Here is a 26426-nt window from a genome sequence, read left to right on the forward strand (position 1 = left end):
CGAAAGTATCACAGTCATATAGCATTGAGATAATACTGCGGTTTCAGAAGGGCTCTTGGGATTGAAAAATGTTGTGATACCAAATGTAATAATCAGAAGTATTAATTTATCAATGATTATCAAGCAATTGCTATACTTCCTGTTTATATGCAAGTACAATACTATTTGAGAGTGCTTCCTTCTGAAGAAATCTACCTAGCACGCATAACGCTCTCACATTGTTCTTGATCGTTAGCCTAATAGATGCTGTTTAATCCAAAGAGTTGTGTTCTTACGAATACAATATTTATAGAAATTCTCCTGTGTGTTAAAACTCGAGGCAATCAACTATGCATTTAATTAGCGTTTTTGCTGCTTACTAGAGCTTACATACAGAGCTGTCTAGTATTCACTAGTTTTCGGTCTATCATTAATAATATTTTCACGGTTGCATAAAGATAAAAACTTGATATGGAACCCATTATATTCTAACTTCCGAAGCAGTCTTACTTTAGGTCTGAGACCGGTGATCAGATCGATGAGACAAATATAAAATCGAATTTAGGTTTTTTTGAGATCTTCCCTTAGACGGTTAGGTGGAAAGTATTAATGGTAGTCCTGTGTTCGCTAACAAATTAGTAACACTGGTCATCACAAAGCAACCAAACTGTGGGCTAATCAAATAATCTTTTCATATAATCTCATTGTATGCTTTGATTAGTAATCTCATTGTATGCTTTGATTAGTAATCTCATTGTATGCTTTGATTAGTAGAACCAGGTGAGACCGTTATGGGTGCTAAGTAGATTTCTTCAGCAGGTAGCACTCTCAAATAATATTGTAGTTGTATATAAACGGGAAGTATAGCAATTGCTTGATTATCATTGATAAATTAATACTTATTTTTTATATTTGGTATCCCAACATTTTTCAATTGCAAAGGCCCACCTAAAACAAACCGCTGTTACTTCCGAAAGCTATACGTGTGTGATACCCCCCGTCTTATTAAAGGGTGAAGTAAATCCACGGTTTTTTACATAGTGCGCCATTGTATAATTTGAGTTAAAGAGCTCTAAAAGCACTATTGCATTGTCTTAAGACCTAGGTACACAAGACGAGATCTTTCGGCTTCGGATTCATTGTTGACTTTACTAGCTTTAAGCCATTAGGAATTAAGGAATAGATGACGATGTCCACTGCTGACCTCTAAATTTTACAGCGTTGTAAGGACATAACCCGGCATTATCCGTTTAGCCTTGCGGTAACCTCCATATGAAACCCTCGTATTATTGGCGCTCTTGTTGCCCTCTAAACCACTAATTAAAAATCGAACATCCCCTTGCATCCTCAAAATTATTTCTTTAATCACCGCATCACATAGAGATCGAAATAATCTTTTATTAATATCTCTTTTCAGACAAAGCAGAATACTACTACAATGAAGTCAAGTGTCATCTCTGCTATCGTTCTCATTTTAAGACGATTTCTGACGTAGTGGATGCATATTACAAAAAGATTCACATGCACGGGGATGCTTATCCTATCCCAAGTTACCCATCAACTTATCGATTATTAAACGCGCTTTCTCTTTACTATACCTTATGCTCACCGTGATATTTATTCTTTCTCAGCTAAAGATTTCTTGTTCCACACGTCACAGGGATTAAACTCGAATATTTCGAATTTGCAAGTCCTAAGAATTATATGAGCTGCTGCACTTTCCAATTTCAACCAGCAAGCTCACTTCGGTTGTACTGCATGCAAGCCGTTTCCACTCGTTCTAATGCAAGTAACATGGCGGATCTCGACACGTACTGTTATTATCTATTTATCTAATTGCATCCTGATATCTAGAATTAGCAATACCATCATTTCTGCAGAAAGCAACAGTCGACAGCCTTGTAGTTAAATCTTAAAATCTTTTGCCATATGAAAGTAATTTTTCAACAGATTTTAGTTAATTACAGCGTGTAAGTTACAGTTGAAAAATCCTAATCTCACTACGCTTCTATGTCTGGTTGATTGTAGTGCATGCTAACTGATTGCATTCTTTTTGATAACAGAACAACACATATCTCTACATCTCCCCTTAATAGAATATTTGTAATTCGCTGCAACTTGGTAATACAATGTTCTCTGAAAAAAGTTTTAAGTAACGATCTATGCTCATATCAGTGTGCTTCGTCTTTCTTCTTACCAATGTAAACGGCTCTTAGTTGGACTGTGCAAAAAATGTACTCTAGGCAGTTTCCCATGATAATCTACTATATGCAGTGATCATCTATGCAGAATTCTACAGACGATTTAGTTCTTCTATTTTTGTAAAAGAATTTACTTCGTGATCTAGGATGGCTCTGGTAACGGAGGTGGATATGCTCGCATGCATACCAGGCAAAATGACAGTTTGGTTCAGTGTTAGAGATCAGTACATTTCGTAAGCCTCAACTTCTGGCGATTAATCGGGTACATTTTGTGGTGTAGCTTTCTCCTCTTGAAAAGATACCTTTGAGCTAATACAATTGGTGAACTAATCTGCTACAGAGGAAGAGCTTAGCAGAACTATACTCACCGGTGAGAAAGCGTTTAGAAGATCGAGAAATCAAATCCTGCAATAAGCTTAATAAGAGTGTGCGTTATGGGTCTGTAGTGCAAAAAAAAAACCGTGTGAGACTTTAAGGTTGTATAGCCTGAAGATTAGTGTGATAATTACGTTGCGTTCTCAATATAGCAGTTTGATGAAGTGAGTCAAAATTGCAAAAGACAACTCGAAATTTTTTATACACGCAAGTTAAACTTACAAGCTAAGCGAAAGTTAATAGCAGTATCTATTACTTTCTTTGGACATCGGGGAGAGCAAGTACTCGAACACTATTACTATGGGAGAAAATTCAGGGCTTTTGCTGGAAGATGTGGAAAGTGAGCCTAGGAATTAAATATCTTTCAGGTGAAATTAACTGAAAATCTCCCAATGTTACCTAAGTATCAAAGCAAATTCTGTCAATTGATAATTTTGTTGATATCTGTGTTCTACACCTGTTCTACCAGGCTTGTATAATTACTTTGTATCGCGAATCAGTTCTTTAAACCGCTAGCTTCATAAATTCATCGGCCGGACTTGTGTCTCAGGTCAAGAGAAGCGTGCCTTTGTCTACAAGGTAATCTCGTACCTAATTACCTAAAAATTTGCTATTAGGGTTTCATGCCAATAAACTGCATGTAATTACTTTACGAGCTTACGACCATAAGTGTAATATACTGTTACGGAAAATAGTTAACCTTCGTGGCCTTCTGACTGATAAAGCAGTTTGTTACAGTCGAAAAGGTAGAAGAAACTGAGCAGTACGTATTGATTGTCCTTATGTCGTATAACACCTAAGGCAATAAGTTGAAAGCAACAGGGATCGACGTGTAATAAAGCTTTCATTCTTAGGCCCCCTCTTGGGTATAAATGTACATAGAGTCTTTGCATGCACCGCATTTCGAACCATCGTACCTTATTAAGAGAGTTAAACTTTGCTTCTTTTTAGGAGATTCTAAATCTAAACGGTAGCTACACAATTTTTAGTGTCCTTGCAGATGTCAAATTCCTTGGAATCATCGTGTGCTATACAACATCTTGACACATAAACAATCAACCAATAAACGATTGTTATAGACATCAATTCAATGGTACTGTAGTATACGATTGTTATATCTAAATGAATTGGTTTAGCTCGTTAAATTGGGTTTGCCCTGTTACGGATTTATTTCCTTCTCTGGTAGCAAAGCCGCTCGTGTTAAAGGATCCCAAAATATGTAACCTTTTTGTTATATACCTTGTTTATATACCCTCTTTTAGATTTACATCAAGATCGTCTTCAAGTCCATTTTTTTAGGTCTATAAGCGGGGACGATATCACAAAATAATAATCATAACTGATTGGTTCAACAATTAAGCTGTTGTCAATGACATATTGTTTTTTTACAACTGCTGTTCGTTATCATCTATATCAGATTGTCTTCCGATCTCTCATTTTCACATGGTCTCCCTTGGCAGAATGCACAAAACCTTGAATACTTCATATCGGCTCTTTTACACTAACATGTGGTTCGTTCACAATCCTATCTTGCAGTCACTTTTTATCTACAGGTAAGTAAGATTATCCGGTTGGAGCTGATGGTAGCTGTGTGGGTCCCTGGAATTCGCATGTCCTCTTTCACACACAACCTGTATCGATTGAGTTCATACTTAGGCCATTTCGCTGATGGAATGGCGGTACTTCCAAATGCTGCACAGCTGCTGTGTGAGAAATAAAAAAAAGTGGCCATACTGAGGCTTTGTAACTACTTCCTTGTTATATCTGATATGGCTTATACCAGGGAGGGCATTTTGCCATCTCCATACAGGCGAATAAAGAATTTCTAACGTTACCACTTTGTCAGGATACACATTTGGTTGTTTGAAGACTCTGTCTAACTTTCAGAACTCTTCTTTTTGAAGGAACTTGAAGGCTGCAACCTATTCACTCCTGAGTATAGCTGAGGTCGTGTCACAGCCTGTTGCATCATGTAAAAAGTGAAAGCAATCTTTTAATGACGATAAGATTTCTTTAAATTTAATAGTTTCGAAGCATTTCCTTTCAGTTCTGTGATTGTGAAAATGTGAAAGGCTATGTGAAAATTAGCTATGTGAAAATGTGAAAATGCCTATGTGAAAATTAGCAACTGCTCATGAAGTTTTCTACCAAGATTCTTAATAGATCAGAATCACACCCATCAACAGCTACAGATTTCCTGTTACTAGTTTCTTCTAATACTGTTGTCCATATACAGCTACCTATACTCTTTAGAAAATTGTTTGCATCAATTGAGGCCGTCTAGTATAGATCTCCAACAAGTTTCTGAAGAACTGTGATTGAATTGTCGTGGCTTCAATGGCAGAATTAAATTCGATCGTGGCAGATATTTCCAGAAAGCTCTTTTTTCTCTTTCGGCACTTTCCATGTCTAATTGTAATTTATATCCATAACATATAAGGTGAAAATAGAGTTTAACATGATTTAATTCGTACTTAACGCAGAATTGAGTTACCATTTTTAGTGCACACCATTGCGTGTCGCAGGATTCTTCCTTGTACGTGTGGGTTTTAAAACACAAGACAATACAGACTCTGCATATTCTCCTATGTCGAATTGACATTCTTGCGCATTGAGACATTATCACACAAGGAAGGTGGCATTAGCTCAACGTGTCGCTTTGATGATAAACTGATGCCCACAAAAGTCCTGTTAGTTGAGATGCTACATCGCAGAAAACAACGAAAAACTGCAAATTGTGATAAGAACATTCCCGTTGGTATAAATAATGTTTATGGTTATAGTATGAAATTAAGTCGGGGAGGCATCGTCTAAAATCAAAGAAATCCAAGATGGCTGCCATATTTCAAAATAGCTACGCGGTTACAGTTTTTCTATTACTCGTCGCAGGAACTGAGAGTTTGGTATCGATTTAAAGGTTTTTGAGGTCAAGGATTCCAATTTTCATGTTAAAAACAAATTAGGAATTACTATAGGTACTTTTCTATTCCATATAATTTTTAAATTGAAACATAGGCGAAATCATTATACACTATTTTTATCTAAAAATATATAATATAATGTTATGCAACTCCTTTTATTACGTTATTGATGCTATTGTTTATAGCTATTGATGATGAATCTTTATAGAATAATGGTAAAAGTGATTATATTCCTGGAACAAAATCAGTTGAAGCAAGTTTGTCTATGAGCATGGTAGGCAGCCACGATATATCAAGTCCAATGTCAATATCCTCGCTAATGACACGTTTTAGCCATGCAATTTCTTCTTTCTTCTGATTCGTAGCAGTGGGTGTCAGCATGAGTTTCAATGTAACATCAGAACAAGTTGGATTATTGGGTTCTTTTGACTTAAGGATTGCTGGCTCCACCAAAGCAAACTCGTCCGGAAGACTAGGCACACTTCGCTTTTTGAAATTACTTATGACATACTGTATATCTTGTGTAGGCCTTACTGTTCCTAAACATTCAGGTTCGGATTTTGAAATATTGATATACTTGTCCCATGAAAGGAACTGTCCGAAGTTGAACTACTAAGATTGTGGTCTATGTTATCGTACGCCCCACTTGTGAATATATCTTTACGTAGTTTTAATGGACAAAATGCCTTTTCTTCTTGGTACCTGACAAGTTCACACATCGCTGTTGAGAGTTCCAGCAATCGACACGAGTATAGGAGATTGAAAGACCAAGTGAATGTAGATTTTGTGTGTGTGTTTTTCCAAATATTGAAAGACTCAAGTAAACTGGCAGCGGGGGTTCTCTATCAGTTTCATGCCTCATTATGTTTCCAGTTGGATTTCGGAATTGTATATTAAAACAAAGAAATTGCGATTTGGTTAAAAATGGCTGTGTAACAACTTCATTGTCTTCAATGTTGGATCCATACAAGAGCATATTCACATTGGCAAGTACAGAGCGAGGAACAGATTTACGTTGGATTTTAGCATGTAAATCACCATTGAATGCGTTCTTTTGTTATAGCATTTCTTTCATTACTATTTTAGCAACACGCAACAAAACAAGGGCGTCTTCATCTTGGTCGTTTTTACAAGATTCCAACATGGTATTACCAAAAGTTTTATCATATGCTAATATATATTATTTGCCAGACATTTGTGCCGTCATATACGGGAAATGTGCAAGAATCCTCTGTCGTAAACTTAAGGTGTGGCATTTTCTCATCCGTTCCTAGTAGTTGCATTAGTCTCATCTTCTACATTTTTGTCAGGACACTCATCTTGAAAACTGGTTGCGTTTCATGTGAACCCTTCATACTTTCCTCCATGAAATAAACTAACTCTGCAAAAACTGTCCCTTCAAATACAGAATATTGCAAATTAATGTCAATTGACTACTCCGAGACTTGTTATACAATCCTGCTAGGCACTTTGCATGGGATTTTGCATCTAGAGCAATCATATCACCACCATTAAGTTTTGCTAGTAGATCACTATTTCCTTGTTCAATGGCACATTTCCTCACCTTTTGATCTATTTGTAACGTGGTTACATTAAACAATTGATCCTTGCTGGTCGCAGCACCATTACAAAAGAAGCACATCTCTTCAGAAGTAGATGATCGATGTTTACTATCATATGATAATGATGTAGACTATTTGTCACCTTCATTAAGCTTCCGTTTCTTTGCTCTTTCGAACATTGTAGGGTTATAATTTAATGCACTTTATTATGCCATTTTGCTTGTCCTTTTAAAATTACTTTTTCCACTTCACAGTTATCTTCATCAAACAGTTTTATATACATATCACTGGGTAAGGCACAAATATATTGAAAGTTTTCTAAATTATTTGCAAGCGTTGCTTGCGTATCCAGTGTTACGAAAAGATGCATTTGGGTTATTTGCAGAACATACCAAATGTTCATCAGATATCTTTTGACACAGTATACACTTTGTCCAATCAACACTTTTAGTTCTTTTTTATCTTCCAGGTTACATGCAGAAACTAATCAGAGACGTTTTGTCATTTTCGATTGCCACCTTCACGTACTCAAATCGGAAAAAAAATAATTTTTAAAAAATAAAATAAAAACAGGGATTAGTTGGGTATTGCATTTCTTACAACGAGTTTACCGTTTTATAAGGGAACCAGAAATATAAAATCCTGTACTAGTGATCAGAACATTTCCTTAGCGCAATGCAATATATATATATATATTATTCCTAACGCGTTTTTAACACAAAAAATGCAATCCTTGACTTCAAAAACCTATAAATCGATACCAAGCACTCAATTCTTGCGACGTATAACAGAAAAAGTGACCGCCTAGCTATTTTGAAATATGGCCGCCATCTTGAATTTCTTTGCGTTTAGACGATGCCTCCCCGACTTAATTTCATTGTATAATCTTAAACATTATTTGTACCAAAGGGGATGTTCTTATCACAATTTGCAGTTTTTATACACGTAGCACCTCAACTATGTAGAACTTTTGTTAATGTAACAGTAATGGAATGAAGGATTAATCTTGCTGACGTAGTGTCTGACGTTGAGTTAATCCCCGAGAAAATTAGTGCCCATAATTAAGCACTATTCGATAATCATATCACTGGGAACTTCGCTCAAGTAGGCCTCTTTTTCTGCGAATTTTGAATGTTCCTTGATTTGTTATTTTCTTGTATACTCTGATACCGTATTTCCCTTCAGGGCTTCCATCTGGTGTGTATAGTGATGTGCAAAAAAGATGACCAGCTGCGTGAGAAAACGGAAACATTAATTTAATTGCATTCAAATGAAGGTTGTTGTCCCCTGTTCAATCCAGTCCGTTCGGATGATTTGGAATACGATTATGACCTCTATATACTGCAGCCAATGTTCACGGTAATGTTAACAGTAACGGTTCTTAACTGAACATCTCCCAATGTAACTTAAGTACAAAAAAAATTCTGTCAATTGATAATTTTGTTGATGTCTATGTTCTACACTTGTTCTACCAGGCCTGCCAAGTATACACTGCTGAGTATATCTGATGTCATGTCACAGCCTGTTGCATCATGAAAAAAGTGAAAGCAATCTTTTAATGAGGCTAAAGTCTCTTTAAATTTAATAATTTCGTAGCATTTCTTTTCAGCTCTGCTTGTACGTGGCCTTAAAAAATTCAGTGGCTGCTCATGAAGTCTTCTAGTAAGAGTCTTTGAAACTGATTCAGACCCATCAACAGCTACAGATTTCCCGTTTGTAGTTTCTTCCACTATTCTTGTCCATATAAAGCCATTGACACACCAAGATCATGAGTGTATAGCATTAGAGGTGAAGAGGATGTGAAATTCTTGTGAATTGAGATATTATCACACAAAGAAGGTTAGCTTAACATGTCGATCTGATGATAAAGTGATGCCCACAGAAGTCCTTTAAATCTTCTGTAAATGTATTTGGGAATGAAAAATTAATCTTGGTAACATTGTCTACCGTTAAGTTAAACCCCGAGAAAATTTCTTGGCCTTCATTAAGCATTGTTCGATAATTATATCACTTGGATCTTCGCTCAAGAAGGCGTCTTTTTCTGCGAATTGTGAATGTTCATTGAGTTGTTAAGTTCTAGTAATACTCTGATACCGTATTTGCCTCCAGGGTTGAGTATAGTGATGTGAAAATTTTTCATAGAAAAGATGACCAGCTGCGTGAGAAAACGGATGCATTAGTTTAATGGAATAGAAATAATGTTTCTAGTCCCCTGTTTAATACAGTCCCTTTGGATAAACTGCATTACGATTACACCTCTCTTTCTGCAGCCAATGTTAACGGTTCGGAAAATGTTACCATCTTAATTTTGATTTGCTAATATGTTTTTTCACATGCACTTTCATTTTCTTGTAAATGTTGCACATTGATTTTGTCATCCAGACATTGTTAAATAAAATAGCAGATCGTAGATTTTGTCATTTCCTGCGAGGATTGTAAGTGTCTTCATTACCACATGTAAAGATCCCGGAGCAAAGTCTAGAAGTGAGTTCTCAATGATCTTGAGTAGACATGGCCATTCAGCATTTTCACTAAATTTGTCATAGTGTACAGGATATACCAAAGTTCTTCTATACGATTTCCTAACAATGTATTCAATCGTGACTAGAAATTACTTAACACGAAAACCACCTAAAGCCGGTACAACTTTGGACAGTTCAGAAATTTCTTCAGCTGAAATACTATTTGAACACCTTTCCAATATAATATCTGATGTAATATCATAATGCATGTGCTTTGTTCACTTTTCTTGAAGTTATCTACAGTATGCAGAAGAGTAGAATATATAGTATTAGTACTTGAAGTTGAAATTTTGAAAAAATACAGAGGGCTTATATCAAAGGAGAGGTGTGTATCTCACCATTACACAATCGTTGTAGCGAAGCTTCGAAAGATGAATAGCTATCCAAAAGTTGTTTGAGAATAGGAAATCGAGTCGCGAGATATGATTGAAGATTTGATTAAATCTTCCGAGTAAGACTGCATTGTCACACCAAGAACATGAGTGTATTGCATTATAGGGAAAGTGGATGTCAGAATGAAGAAATGTGATACGATATTCTTATCAAGACAATGCTACCGTGATGTAAAATTACTTTTTCATTCAAAAACTTGAATATGAAGAATTTTCATCAAGGGACATTAGAAATCAATGACTTTTTCTGCTGTATAAAATTGTGGCACTTAGTTACTAATCAACGCATACAGTGTGCTTATATGAAAAGATTGTTTGATTAGCCTACAGTTTGGTTGCTTTCCGATGACCAGTGTTATTAAGTTGGTACATAACACAGGACTGACTGTACCGTAAATGTTTTCCACCTAACCGTCTACGGGAAGATCTCAAAAGAACCTAAAATCGATTCTATAATTGTCTCATCGATCAGATCACCGGTCTCAGACCCAAATTAAGGCTGCTTCGGATACATAACAAGAATGGGTTACATAGCAAGATTTTTCATTATGCAATCGTGAAAATAATATTAATGATAGACCGGAAACTCGTGAATCCTACACAACTCTCTATGTAAAGCATTGTGAGCTGCTGGGACGGTAATTAAATGCAAATTTGTCAGCCTCGGATTTTAACAAACACGATAATTTCATTAAATAATATACCTGTTAGAACACAACTCTTTGGATTAAACAGTTTCTATCAGGCTAAAGATCAAGAACAAGGTGAGACCATAATGGGTGCTAAGTAGATTTCTTCAGCAGGAAGCACTCTCAAATAGTATTGTAGTTGCATATAAACGTGAAGTATAGACATTGCTTAATTATCATTTATAAATTAATACTTATGCATTTACCTAATATGTTCACTTTCTTAATATAAGTCCCCTACACTGGGCTAGTTCTGGCTACCGCGCTTTCAGGTAATCAACTCTCGACAGTTTGTTGAAAGATATTCCACAGTTCATGTTTTTTCTTCGTTACAAAAACACTTCTAGTTGACTCTATTCATGGTGAATTACTGAACTTAAACATTTACAATTATTCAAAAATGAATAATTATTTTTAAACATAAAAAGGCGTTAGAGTTCAGTAGAATGCAGTAGTAGATGGAAGTGAATGAAAATAATGTTTGTTTCTTAAGATGTGCAAACTGAATGTGAATAATAAGTGTTTATCACGCATTCTCTTTCCAGAGGGGAATCTACGATGGACTTCTGGGGGCTTCGTGGTTATTAATACTCCTACTTAGATCTACTTTTAAGAGCTCCAAACTCTGGAACAGGTTTTGGAGAAGAGTGGAAGAGAGAGTATGTGTGAATAAAAACTCATTATTTACATTCTCTTCCACTCTTAGTGTTATCTAGGACCACCTACATAGAACTATCAATTGCACTAGGTTTTATTTTTAGTGCTTCCTAGGGGCTAACTTCATGTTTGTCCTTCAAAGTTTTTATTTGCTTCTAGTGTCCAAACTATTGCAGCACTAGTGTTAAGAGTCACTGCTCTAGGAAGCACTAACGAAGCACTAACGATTGTATTAAAAATATCATTAGATGTTTTGAATTTGTCGGGAATTTATCCCAGTGATATACTCTCCATGTATTTATGGGAGTTTCGTAACCAAAGATGACACTTTGACCTAACCTCACTCAACCTCACGCTCAAAAACTCACTTCGACCTGAAAATCATTTCGACTTCACGCTCACACAACCTCACGCTCAAATAACCAGCCTGACATCACGCTCACTCGACCTCACGTTCGCATCACCAGTCTGACCTCACGATCACTCAACCTCACGCTTACATCACCTGTCGGACGTCATGCTCAAATAACCATCCGGAACTCACGCTCACTCAACCTCACGTTCGCATCACTAGTCTGACCTCACGCTCACTCAACCACACGCTCACATCACCAGCCTTATCTCACGCTCACTTCGTGAGGCTGAGGTCGAGTGAGTTTCGAACTCGTGAGCGCCGATCTCGTGAGTTTGGACATCTGTGTGACATATAAGTGCGCACATCTAAAATAATAGTAAAGCAAAACCTAACCATTAGTCTTTCCTGGAAGCACTAACGATTTCACCAGGATTTTACAATAATGTTTCCTGGGCGTCTAACATGAAGTTGCACTCCAAAAGTTTTTTGCTTGTATCGTCCAAACTATTTCAGCAATAATGTTTCGACTTGGTATTCTGAGAAGCACTAACAAAGCACTATCGATTGCACTAAAAAAATCATTAGCGCTTTTGAATTTGGCGAGAATCTGAGCCAATTAAAAATTCCCCATGTATTCCTTATGGGAATTTCGAGACATATAACTGGCCATAGCCACACTAATTGTGAAGCACCAATGAAACTATTAGCGTTTTCTGAAAGCACTAACGATGCACTAACGATTGCCCTAGGTTTAATCATTAGTGTTTTCTGGGGGACTTAACGTGAAGTTGGCCCCCCAAATTTTTTTTCATCTAGGGTCTAAACTATTAAATCACTAATGTTGGGGGTTGGTGTTCTATGGCGCACATAAGAAGCCCTAACTATTGCACTAGAAGAGAGCATAAGCGCTTTTGAATTTGGCGGTAATTTGAACCAATTAAAAATTCCCCATGTATTTCTTACGGGAATTTCCTGACATTTAACTGGTCGTAGTCAAAATAATTGTGAAGCACTAACGAAACTCTTAGTGTTTTCCGGAAGTACTAACGATGCACTATCGATTGCAATAGACTTAATAGTTAGTGCTTCCTGGGGGTGCTATCGTGAAGTTGCCCCGCCTCAAAGTTTTTTGCTTCTAGCGTCCAAACTATTAAAGCACTAATGTTGGTAGTTGGTGTTCTAAGAAGCACTAAGCACTAACGATTGCAGTAGAAGTGATCATTAGTGATTCAATGGGGGGGGGGCAAGTTCTCGGACGTTGCAAAGAAACTAGATTGAACAGGGGACTAGAAACATCATTTGTATTTAATTACATTATTGCTGCGGTTTCTCACGCAGCTGGTCATCTTTTCTATGAAACATTTGCACATCACTATACTCTGCAGATGGAAGCCCTGGAGGCTAATACGTAATCAGAGGATTACAAGAAATTAACAACTCAAGGAACATTCACAATTCACAGAAAAAGAGGCCTTCTTGAGCAAAGATCCGAGTGATATGATTATTGAACAATGCCTAATGTATGCCACGGAAATTTCTCGGGGATTAACTCAACGTCAGGCACAACGTTAGCAAGATTAATTATTCATTCCCAAATACTTTTAAGATAACAGAAGTTCTACAGTACTTTTGTGGGCATCAGTTTACCATTAGAGTGACAAGTTGAGCTAAAGCCAACTTCCTTGTGTGATAATATCTCAATGCGCAAGAATGTCATTTGGACTGCGGTGAATATTGCAGAGTCTCTATTGTTATGTGTTTTAAAACCCACGTGTAGGAGGAAGAGGCCTTCTACACGCAATGGCAACTCAATTCTGCTTTAAGTACGAAATAAATCATGTTAAACTCTATTTTCACCTTATATGTTATGGATATAAATTACAATTAGACATGGAAAGTGCCGAAACAGGAAAAAGCGGTTTCTGCAAATATCTGCCACGATCGAATTTAATGCTGCCATTGAAGCCATGACAATTCAATCACAGTTCTTGAGAAACTTGGAGATCTATACTAGACGGCTTCAAATGATGCAAACAGTTTTCGAAGGACGAAAGGTAGCTGTATATGGACAAGAAAAATGGAAGAAACTAGAAACAGGAAAACTGTAGCTGATAATCGGTGTGATACTGATCTATTAAGAATCTTGGTAGAAGACTTCATGAGCAGTTGCTAATTTTCACATAGGCATTTTCACATTTTCACATAGCTAATTTTCACATAGCCTTTCACCTTTTCACAATCACAGAACCGAAAGGAAATGCTTCGAATCTATCAAATTTAAAGAGAAAATGTCGTAATTGAAAGAGTGCTTTTACTTTTTTTATGACGCAACAGGCTGTATCACGACCTCAGCTATACTCAAAAGTGAATAGTTTGCAGCCTTCAAGTTCCTTCAATTAGAAGAATTGTGAAAGTTAGACAGAGTCTTCGACCAACCAAATGTGAATCCTGACAAAGTGGTAACGTTAGAAATTTATTATTCGCCTGTATGGAGATGGAAAAATGCCGTCCCTGGAGTTAGCCATATGAGATATAACAAGGAAGTAGATACAAAGCTTCAATGTGGCAACTTTTTTTCATTACTAACACAGCAGCTGTCCAGCATTCAATCCAGTTCCAGTAGCGAAATGGTCTAAGCATGAACTCAATCGATACAGGTTGTGTGTGAAAGAGGACATGCGAATTCCAGGGACCCACACAGCTACCATCAGCTCCAACGGATAATCTTACTTACCTGTAGATAAAAAGTGACTGCAAGATAGGATTGTGAACGAACCACATGTTAGTGTAAGAGAGACGATATGAAGTATTCAATATTTTATGCAATCTGCCAAGGGAGTCCATGTAGAAATGGGAGATCGGAAGACAATCTGATATAGATGATAACGAACAACAGCTGTAAAAAACCAATATGTCATTGACAACGGCTTAATTGTTGATCCAATGAGTTATGATTATTATTTTGTGATATCGTCCCCGCCTTATAGACCTAACATAATGGAGATGAAGACGATCTTCATGTAAATCTAAAAGAAGGTATTAAAACAAGTTATAAAACGTGAAGGTTACATATTTTGGGATTCTTTACACGAGCGTATTTGGTACCCGAGGAGGAAATAAAACCTTAGCAGGACAAATCTAACGAGTTAAACCAATTCATTTAGATATAACATTCGCATACTACAGTACCATTCAATTGACGTTTAAAACAATTGTTTATTGTTTGATTGTTTATATGTTAAGATGTTCTACAGCAAACTATTGACTCCAATGAATCTGACATCCGCAAGGACACTAAAAATTGTGTAGGTACCGTTTATTTTTCAAATCTCTAAAAAAGAAACAAAGGTTAACGATAATAGAAAACGATGTTTCGATATGCGGTACAAGCAAAGATTCCATGTACATTTTTATCCAAGGGCGTAAGAATGAAAGCTCTAGTACACGTCGATCCTTGTTGCTTTCAAATTATTTTTTTAGGTTTTATACGACATAAGGACAATCAATGCGTACTGCTCAGTATCTTGTTCATTTTCGACTGTACCATGCTGGATTTCAGTCAAAAGACCACGAAGCTTAATAGTTTTCTGTAACAGTTATATTACACTTATGGTCGTAAGCCTGTAAAAGAATCTCATGCAGGTTATTGGCATGAAACTTTATTAGTATATTTTTAGGTAATTAACCCATTAACGCCGAAATTATTTTTTGTTTTCAATTTTGATGAAATTTGTAATATTGGTTCATTTAGGTGTGAAGACCACCCATGAGAGTTTTTTTAGTTAGTGACGTAAGCGGTTTCGTTGGGGTACCCCGTGATCATAAGAACACGCTAGGCGTTTAAATACATACTTTCATATATTGTGGTTAGATGGATGCCCTGTTAAATTATTAACACACATGCAAAAGAGAAAAACATTTATTGTGTTACAAGCTTTTACACCCCAGAAGACAAATAGAAACACAGTATTGGGACTATGGAATTGTCAGTTATCTATGGGACTTTATGGAAACTGAAAAAGCAGTCAGTGCACAAGCCCACATTACATTTGAAACATTTCGTACGAACTGTGCTTGAACTCAATGTACCTCCACAACGTCTGCGCTCAGAGCGAATCACTAAATGGTCTCTTCCATCTAGACGAACATCATCGCTTACACGATATTGTTGAATGTTGAACTTAGAAATAGCTGGACGTCCTGCACCTAATGGTACAGTCTTATATTTTTGCAAATAAGTTTGGACAATGTGCCTTCGAAATTCTAAGTATGAAATATCTATTACGGTTTTTCTCAACAAAAGCCATGCATTTTGTACTGATACTTTGGGCCTGAGACCGGTTATCTGATCGATGAGCGAACAAAAGAATCGATTTTAGGTTCTTTTGAGATCTTCTCTTACACGGTTAGGTAGAAAATATTTACGGTATAGTCAGTCCTGTGTTCGCTACCTAGTAACACTGGTAATCACAAAGCAACCTTTTCATAAAACTCACTGTATGCTTTGACTAGTAACTAAGTGCCACACAATTGATAGAGCAGAAAAAGTCATTAATTTCAGGTCTCTTGAAAATTCTCCATATCCAAGTTCTTGAATGATATCACTGTAGCATATTCTTGATAAGAATATCGAATCACATTTCGTCAGTCTGGCATCCTCCTTCCCTCTAACGATATACATTCAAGTTCTTGGTGTGTCAATGCTGCCGTACTCGGAAGATTTAATCAAATCTTCACTCGCATCTCGCGTCTCGATTTCCTATTCTCTAAAAACCTTTGGATAACTATTCATCTTGTGAAAGTTTCGCCTCAACGATAGTGTAATAGTGAGGTGCACGCCTCTCCTTTTCATATAAGCATTGAAGTGCCTCTTTATTTCTTCAGTATTTGAACATCAAGTACTAATTCTATATATTCTACTCTTTCGCATACAGTAAATATTTGCAAGAAAAGTGAACAAAGCACATTAGATCAGCCATTATACTGGAAAGGTCTCAAATAATACCAGAGTTGCTGAACAAATTTTTGAACTGTCCAAGTTGTACCGCCCATAGGAGGTTTCCACTTCAGTAATTTCTAGGCATGATTGGATACATTATGTCAGGAAATTGTATAGAGGAACTTTCGGGTATCCTCTACACTATGACAACATTAGTGAAAATTCTGAATGTCCATGCCTACTCAACATCATTGAGAACTCACTTCTAGACTTAGTTCGGCGACGCTTACATGTGTTTATGGTAACATTTACAATCCTCGGAGGAGATGCCTAAATCTACGATCTTGGATGTTATTGAACATTGTCTGGGTGAGGAAATCAATATGCAACATTACAAGAAAATAAAACTGCATGACAAAAACCATATTAGGAAACCTAAAAATTAAGACGGTAACCTTATCCGAACCGGCAACCTTTACCAGGTGTATATAGAGAAGGTCATAATCGTATTGCAGTTCACCCAAAGGGACTAGATTGAACAGGAAACTAGAAACTTTATTTGAAGACTATTAACTTAATGCTTCCGTTTTCTCAAGCAGCTGGTCATCTTTTCTATGAAAAATTTGCACATCACTACACTCAACAGATGGAAGCCCTGGAGGCAAATACGGTATCAGACGATTGGAAAAAATTAACAATTCAAGGAACCTTCATTATTCGCAAACAAAGATGTCTTTTTGAGCGAAGTTCCAATTGATATAATAATCGATCAGTACTTAATGAAGGCCACGAAATTTTCTGGAGGATTAACTCAACGTCAGACATAACGTTAGCAAGATTAATAAATCATTCCAAAATACTCTTACGATAACAAAAGTTCTAAAGTAATTTGAGGAGACGCTTTGTCATCTCAGCGGCACGTTGAGCTAATGCCACCTTCCATGTGTGATAATATCTCATTGCACAAGAATGTAAATTCGACTGAGCTCAATGTAAACGAGTCTTTGTTGTACTGAGATTTAAAACTCACACGTAGAAGGAAAAGTTCTTCTACACGCAGTGGTGTAGACGAAAGTACAGTACGTATATAAATTATGTTAAGCGCTATTTTCAACTTATATCTTAAGGATATATATCACAATTAGACACGGAAAGTGACGGAAGACTAAAAAAAACATTGGGGAAGTATTCCAACGATCGAATTTAAGTCTGCCATTGAAGCAACAACAATTCAATCACGGTTCTTGAGAAACTTGGAGATTAATACAAGACGGCTACAAATGATGCAAGAAGTATATGATGCAAGAATTTTCGAAGTATATGGACAGGAATAATGGAAGAAATTATAGACGGGATATAGATCATTAGTATGACCTGGAATGGTTGTTTGATTGGCCCACGGTTTGGTTGCATTGTGATGAACAGTGTTATTAATTTGGTAGCGAACATAGGACTGACTATACCGTAAATATTTTCCAACTAACCGACTAATTGAAGATCTCAAAAGAACTTAAAATCGATTCTTTATTTGTCTCAACGATCAGATCACCAGTCTGAGATCAAAAGTAACGCTCCTTCGGAGGTTGGAATGTAATGGGTTCCATAACAATTTTTTTCAATATGCAATCGTAAAAATATTATTAATGATAGACCCGAATCTAGTGAATACTATACTACTCTATATGTACGCCTTAGTGAGCAGCAAGGACTATAATTAAATGCATATTTGATAGCCTCGAGTGTTAACACACAGGAGACTTTCTTGAAACAATATATCCGTAAGAACACAACTCCTTGGAGTAAACAGTTACTATCAAGCTAACGAACAAGAACAAGGTGTGGCGTTATGTGTGCTAAGTAGATTTTTCAGTAGGAAGCAATCTCAAATAGTATTGTAGTTGCATATAAAAGCGAAGTATATCAATTGCTTGAATATCATTGATAAAGTATTTTTTTTACATTTGGAATCAAAACATAATTCAGTCCCAAGCGCCCACCTAAAAAAGCCAATGTACGTTCCCAAATCTATATGACATTGATATCCTCGTCTCATTAAAGGGAGAAGGAAGTCCAAGGTTTTTTAAGAGGTTCGCAATTGTATAATGTGAGTTAAGTACCGCTAAGAGCATTACTGCTTCGTTTTTAAGACCTAGGTATACAACACAAGATACTGCGGCTTCCGATTCATTGTTGAATTTCCTTACTAGCTGTTAGCCAATACGAATTATGGAATACATGGCGACGTCCACTGCTTTCTAAATTTCAAAATATTTTGAGAAAGACATAAGCCGTCATAAGCCCTTTAGTTTTACCGAACACCTCGAAAGAGAAACCTCGAATTATTGGCACACCTGTTGCACCCTAAACTGCAAATTAAAAATCAAACATACCCCTCGATCTTCAAAATTATTTCTTTAATCACCGCATCAATTAGTGGTCGATTTAATCTACTATTATTATGTTTTTTCATACATTGTGGGATACTATTACAATGAAGTCAAATGACATCTCTGCTAATGTTATCTTTTTAAGGCGATTTCTGACGTAGTGGATGCATATTACAAAAAGCTTCACAAGCTCGGGGTTGCTTGTTCTATCGCAAGTGTCCCATCAACCTGTCCATCATCTTAACGCGCTTTCTCTTTACTATACCTTATGAGCTCACCGTGATATACAGTCTTTCTCAGTTAAAGACTTCCCGTTCAGCACGTCACTGGTTTTAAACTCGAATATTTTCAATTTGCAAGTCCTAAGGACACTATATGCTGCCGTATTTTTCCAACTTCAACTCACACTCTTTTGTCGGTTGTAGTGCATGCAAACTGATATCTACGATTAGTAATACCATTATTTCTGCGGAAAGCCACAGTCGGCAGCCTTGTAGATATGCCATATGAAAGTAATTTTTCAACAGATATTAGTCTATTACAGGGTGTAAGTTGCAATTGAAAAATCCTATTCTTACTACTTTTCCTTTCAAATATTAATATAACTGGATAGTTGTAGTGCATGCTAACTGCTTGCATTCGTTTTGAAATAGATCAACACATATATCTACATAATCTCTTAGTAAAATATCTGAATGTTGTTGTAACCTGGTAATACAATGTTCTCTGAAAACAGTCTGAAGTATAGATCTAAGCTCATATCTGTGTGTTTCGACTTTCTTCTGGCCAATAATAACGGCTCTTAGCTGGACTGTGCAATAGGGTGCATCGAATTTCCACTTTTTTTGAAATCAGCTTACCCTTAGTGATATTTTTTTGCGAAATGGGCTCCAAATAACGTGTAAAAAATTGCAAGTCGATTGGTCAATATCTTTAGGTGCCACCAACGGCTGAAAATTTTAAAATTTTGTTAAAAAATAAATGTTATTTAAAAAATATAAAATACGTACTTTTATAAAATATGGTTATCCTATGTGATTTTTTTTTCTGTAAAACGTCTATATGTTACGTGCAAAAAATTTCAGCTTGATGAGTCAATTCATTCAGGTGCCACCAGTGGCTTAAAATATGGTCAAATGTGGTATAATATGGTCATTTCCGAAAATTTAGTTGCATTGTTTGTAATTCATCTGGATCGTTAATTAGATAAGAAATATTTTGTTTTACATCTGCAGCTCTTTGCTTATTTCCAAACATTAATGTTGGAAATAACCCAGAACTCACCACGAGGAGGTGGCTGCAGTTTGAGGTCTGCCCACCTGTATATACTAATGTTGCATATGGTAGTGCAAGTTCATATCGTTACTCTTTTACCTCAAATTGTTTTTGTATTAAATTCTGGTATGTTTTCTCTTGATTGTAGTGTTGCTAGGACAAATCTATGTCGTACTTCTTGCTCACATATCGCCGATACCGCTTCTGTCACCAACTTCACCATTCTTTCTACAGCGCGAGTGTGACAGGGTAAGGATGTATAGATTCATCAGCCATTGGAGCTGTCTTTACATTTTCTCTTAGCTTCTGCAGGCTCAGTTGTTTTGTCAGCGGTGGCTCCAGCACCGTGCATGTTGACCAATTAATCATATCAACATAGTTTGTCGCTTCTAAGTTGATTTCAGGGACGACGAATTCTCGTACCGGTACGCGATCACCAGATTGGGTCGTTTGTCTTGCTTTTAGGACTCTCCTCCAGCCAAGTTCTCGTACCTTAGCATCTTGGTCAGTCAACATTGATAGAAGTAGGTTCTCAGGATGGCCGTACCACGCATGTCTACGGATCACTGGATGAATTTTCCTGTATTTCGCTTCCATGTGGCGAGAAGTCGTGATAAGGTGCCACAAATGACGAGGTATTTCTGCACACGATGGATTACGGATCACAGCAAACCAGAGTGGTGCGTAGACCACAATTATGTACTGGGCGATGGTTTCAAGTTCATTAGTGGGTTCTTTTGTTCCTACGTACAAACGTAAGACTATTTAGCCATCTGGCTTGATGAATTTTACAAGGCTTCATGTGAGCTAACCCAACAGGGCATTCTCCTGAAGAAACCGCTTGGCAGATATTCAGCAAATATTTTTGGTCCGTGCTTAATGCATCCTCAGTGAAGTTGAGGTTCCAGTCTATTGGAACGGGCTGAAAATTGTGGAGTGGCAACACTTCGCAGGTTGGAAGTGCTGATCCTGTTGGTTCTCTAAATGTATTTGGTCCAGTAGACTTGCCGTCTATAAATTCAATCAAATGTCGAAATGGGAGCTCATTCGTGTGTATCATACAGACGATACTCTGAAGAGGTTCGTTCAGGAAGACTTCAATATATGCCATTGCACAATTCTTCCGACCAGTGTTGGTAGCAGTACCGTCACAACCCAAAAAGCCAGATCGGACAGCGGGATATTTTGATGAACAAAGAACTTTGTGATGGCAGCCCGTATGCTCTCTCCTCTTCCAGATGAAGGAGAGATGTGGCCAAGATAGTTCGATCCTGGCTCCTATAGCAGTCTTCTTTTTTCATTATTCGGTGGTTGATGCCGTCTTTAGTCTCAAGGATGAGAGTCTGATTCTTTCTTCCGTCGAAGTATAACACTTTTACTTTAATCGATTCAAGCGATGCACTCGCCTCTTCAACGATGGCGTTTCCTAAGGATTTCTTCTCTTTCCGAATCTTCCTTTTGTCGATTACCTTCTGCTTATGAACTGGGGTAACCAGTCCGATATCTGCCAAAAGCGACGAAGTGATAATTGCGGTCTGATATATTACATTGATATACTGCATTGGAGAATGTCAGCAATCTAACTATCATTTGTTTAGAAGGGCTAGTCTTCTTTCTTTTAAGCGCAAGAAGAAACTCGACAGTGGAAACTGACTCTTATCATGATTCATTTTGTAAAGGTACACTATCGTTTTGTCTACTGGAACTACTAATTTCATTGGGCTCTCGTTGATTTTTCCGACCTCGGTTTTTTCGCAATAAATGTTTGACAGGTTTCTGTGTCTTCTTTCTATAAAGTCTTGCCATACCCATCTGTCGGGTGATTCTCTGGTCAATTAAAAATTAAACCTTCAATTCAGGCACTTTCTTCTCTCTCGCAGAAGTGCAAGCAACCAGATCGATGCATTTGGAAGAAGCGATATCAAAAAGTTTTGCTGGCGAACGCCTGAAATTCTGCAACTTTGGAAGCAAAGGAAACGGGTTTGTCCTTCAACTTTTACAGCTGACGAACATTTTTGTGATCATGTAAAATCAACGCTATAACCCGTTGCTCGCTCAAAATAGCTGCACCGCTGATTGATGCATTTTCCCAATTTTGGATTACTTTCCTTGCCATTGAATGAGCTAGCACTATGCAGAGTGGTCCTTCTGAGATGCTGCTTCCCATTTCGTGTTCTCTCTTTCCGACAAGAATTGCTTTAGAACACCAGCGATTGATGGAAGCTGATTAAAAGTGAATTCCACAGGGGATCCAATGACATTATGGACAAAGTTCCTTACATTCAAACGCGACTTCTTTTTAGGTGACATCTTTACGGACACTTGATAGTTTATTCACCGAAAACAATTTTGAACAGTTAGACACTTTTGTCAACGCAAGACCTCAACAAACTTGCCGCACCATTGGAATGGCGAACTGACACATTCAATGACTGCCGACATGCACAAGTAGGACGCAATCCTTCAAAAACGCACACAAATGCACACGTATTTTCACTCAAACACAATCAAACACGTAAACAGTTTCCACATCAAACACCATTTTTTGTGTCTAGATAGCAACGGAAAATTACTCCTATTCTCACCTCCAGACGCACTAACAAGGAGTCACCTTTTTCTTTTCTCTCGATGCTACTCCAGTTTTAATTTTACGACAAACTAGCTTTTGGGCAACTTCATTATATGCAGTGCAGGTGTATTAACGAAAGGAGTCTTCCTACAAAAATAATTACTTGTTATTTTTTTTCGCGCTACGAACATAAGCTGGACAACTACCGGTATGTGTCTTATTTGATAACATCCAATCTACTGTAAAGTCTGTTTTTTTTTACCTTGATTGCCCCACTTTTTACCTAATTAGCTGTTTATAAGTGACGAAAACTCGATTTTTTTTACAAAAAACTGAATAAAATATATTTGGGGGGGGTGTCCAAATTTTAAGAAGCCGGTAGCACCTGAAAGACTTGACCGATCAAGCTGAATTTTTTTCTCAGGTAAAACATGTACATTTCTGCCGAAAATAACGACTAAGGGTAAAATGTTTTCGTAAAAGTAAATATGTATAATATGTTTATAAAAAAAATGTATTTCTTAGCAGATTTTTGAAACTTTAGGCCGTCAGTGGCACCTAAAGAAATTAACTAATCGGCCTGCGATTTTCTATATGACATATAGAGACCATTTCGCAAAAAAATTTCGCTAAGGGTAAGCTGATTTCAAAAAGAGTGGAAATTCGATGCACCCTACTGCGCAAAAAATGTACTCTAAGCAGTTTGCCATGCTATTCCGCTATATGCAGCGATCATCTATGCAGAATTCTACAGACGATTGGCTGCCTCTATTTTTGTAAAGGAATATACTTGGTTTTCTAGGATGATTCTGGTCAACGGCAATAGATATTCTCGCATACAAACCAGGTCAACGTACAGTTTGCTTCAGTGTTAGAGACGAGTACACTTCATAAGCCTCAACTGCTGGCGATTAATCGGGTACATTTTGTGGAGTAGTTTTCTGCTTGTGAGAAGATACCTTTGAGTCGATGGACAGGACACGCAAGCTCTATTCAATTCAGCGACATAATTAGTGTTAATTTAATAATTAACATTACAGAAATACTTCTTGTTGATCATTCCGTCTCAGATATTAAAGGTGTCAAAAAGCTAATTCAGTTGTTGCACTAATCTGCTACAGAGGGGAACTAAGCAGAACTTTACTCAGCGGTGAGAAAATGTGTAGAAGATCGAGAAATTCAAATCCTCCAATAAGCTTATGAAGATTGTGCGATATTCCCTCTATAGCGCAAGATAAACCGTGCGAGTCAGAAAGATTTTAAGGTTCTATAGCCTGAAGATTAGTGTGATATATACGTAGCGTTATAAATATAGCATCTTGATGAAGTGGGTTATGGTTGCAAAAAACGCCTTGAAATTTTTTATACACGCAAGTTAACTTTCAGGCTAATCGAAAGTTAATAGAATTATCTATTACTTTCTTTGGGCACCGACACTAGTAAGTACTCGAACAGTATTACAAAGGGAGAAAATTTAGGGCTTCTGCTCCAAGATGTGGGAAGTGAGCCAAGGAAGATTTATATATTTTAGGTGCACTTAACTGAAAATCTGCTGAAATTAAGAGAGTTAAACTTAGCTTCTTTTTAAGAGATTCGAAAACTAAACGGTAGTTACACAATGTTTAGTGTCCTTGCAGATGGCAGAATCCATGGAGTCTGTCATCTACTGTTGAACATCTTAACATCTAAACAATCAAACAATAAAAAAAGTTATAAACGTACAATTAAATGATACTGTAGTACGCCAATATGATATTTAAAGGAATTGCTTTTTGATCGTTAACTTAAATAAGTCTTCGGGTAAAAAAGCAGCTCGTGTTAAAGGATTCCAAAATATGTAAACAGAACAATAAACCACCTTCATGTTTTATACCTTGTCCACACACCTTCTTTTAAAGTTTCATCAAGATCGTCTTCATGTTCATTTTGTTAGGTCTATAAGGCTGGGATGGTAATACAAAATAATAATCATTACTCATTGGATCAACAATTAAGCCGTTGTCAATGACATATTGGTTTTTTACAGCTGTTGTTCGTTATCATCTATATCAGATTGTCTTCCCATCTCCCATTTCTACATGTACCATTTCTACATCTTCCCATCTCCCATTTCTCCCAACTCCCTTGGCAGAATGCATAAAATATTGAATACTTCATATCGCCTCTTTTACACTTACATGTGTCTCGTTCACAATCCTACCTTGCAATTACTTTTTATCTACACATAAGTAAGCTTATCCGGCTGAAGCCAATGGTAGCTGTGCGGATGCTGGATTTCGCATATCCTCTTTCACACACCAACCTCCATCAACTGGGTTCATGCTTAAACCATTTCCCACCTGGACTTGGAGCTACTTCCGAATTGAATGGTGCACACCTGCCGTGTTAGTAGGGGAAGAAGTGTATATATTGAAGCTTTGTAACTACTTCCTTGTTATACCTGATAGGCTTATACAGGGAAAGATATGATTCCTTCTCCATACAGGGTAATAAGAAATGTGTAATATTGAACATTTTTTAGGATTGAGATTTGACCACTAACTCCGTTGAAGACTTTGACTAACATGCACAATTCTTTTTCTTTTTGATGGATATTTAAGGCTTGCAATTATTCTCTCCTGAGTATAGCTGATGTTGTGTCAAAGCCTGTTGTATCATAAAAAAAAGTGAAAGCAGTCTTTTAGTGACGCTAAAGTTTCTTCAAATTTAATGATTTCGTAGCATTTCCTTTCGGTTTTACTTGTATGTGGCATTAAAAGAATCAGCAACTGATCATGAAGTCTTTTAACAAGATTCTTAAAAGATCTGAATCACACCCATCAACAGCTACAGAATCCCCGACTACCTTTGCACCTTCGAAACCTCTTTGCATCATTCGAAACAGCCTAGTATTAATCTCCAAGATTCTCAAGGACCGTGATTGAATTGTCATAACTTCAAAGGCATAATTAATTTCCATCGTTCTGATATTCCCCGAAAGCTATTTTTGTCTTTCGGCACTTTTCATGTCTAATTGTAATTTATGCTCATAAAATATTAGGTAAAAATAATGCTTAACATAATTTATATACGTACTTAGCGAAGATTTGAGAGGCCATTTTTAGTCCACACCATTGCGTGTAGAAGGACTCATCCTTCTACGTGTGGGTTTTAAAAAACATGACAAGAGAGACTGTGTAATATTCACCGCAGTGGAATTGACATTCTTGCGCATTGAGACTCTATCACACAAGGAAGGTGGAATTATCTCAACCTGTAGCTCTGATGATAAGCTGATGTCCACAAAAGTACTGTAGAACTTTTTTTTATCGTAACAATATTTGGGAATGAAGGATGAATTTTGCTAACGTTGTGTCTCATAAAGAGTTAATCCTTCATAAAAATCTGTGGCTATCGTTAAGCACTGTTCGATTATCATTTCACTTGGAACTTTGCTCAAAAACGCCTCTTTTTCTGCTAAATGTGTATGTTCCTTGTGTTGTTAATTTCTTGTAAACTGCTCATACCTTTATACAGCAGCCAAAATAACGGCTCGGAAAATGTCACCGTCTTAATTTTGAGATTTTCTAATATGGTTTCTGTCATGCAGTTTGTTGCATATAG

This window comes from Thermobia domestica, chromosome 9 (assembly GCF_964235325.1).
Source record: "Thermobia domestica chromosome 9, izTheDome1.hap1.1, whole genome shotgun sequence".
In the NCBI taxonomy this organism is placed as follows: Eukaryota; Metazoa; Arthropoda; class Insecta; order Zygentoma; family Lepismatidae; genus Thermobia; species Thermobia domestica.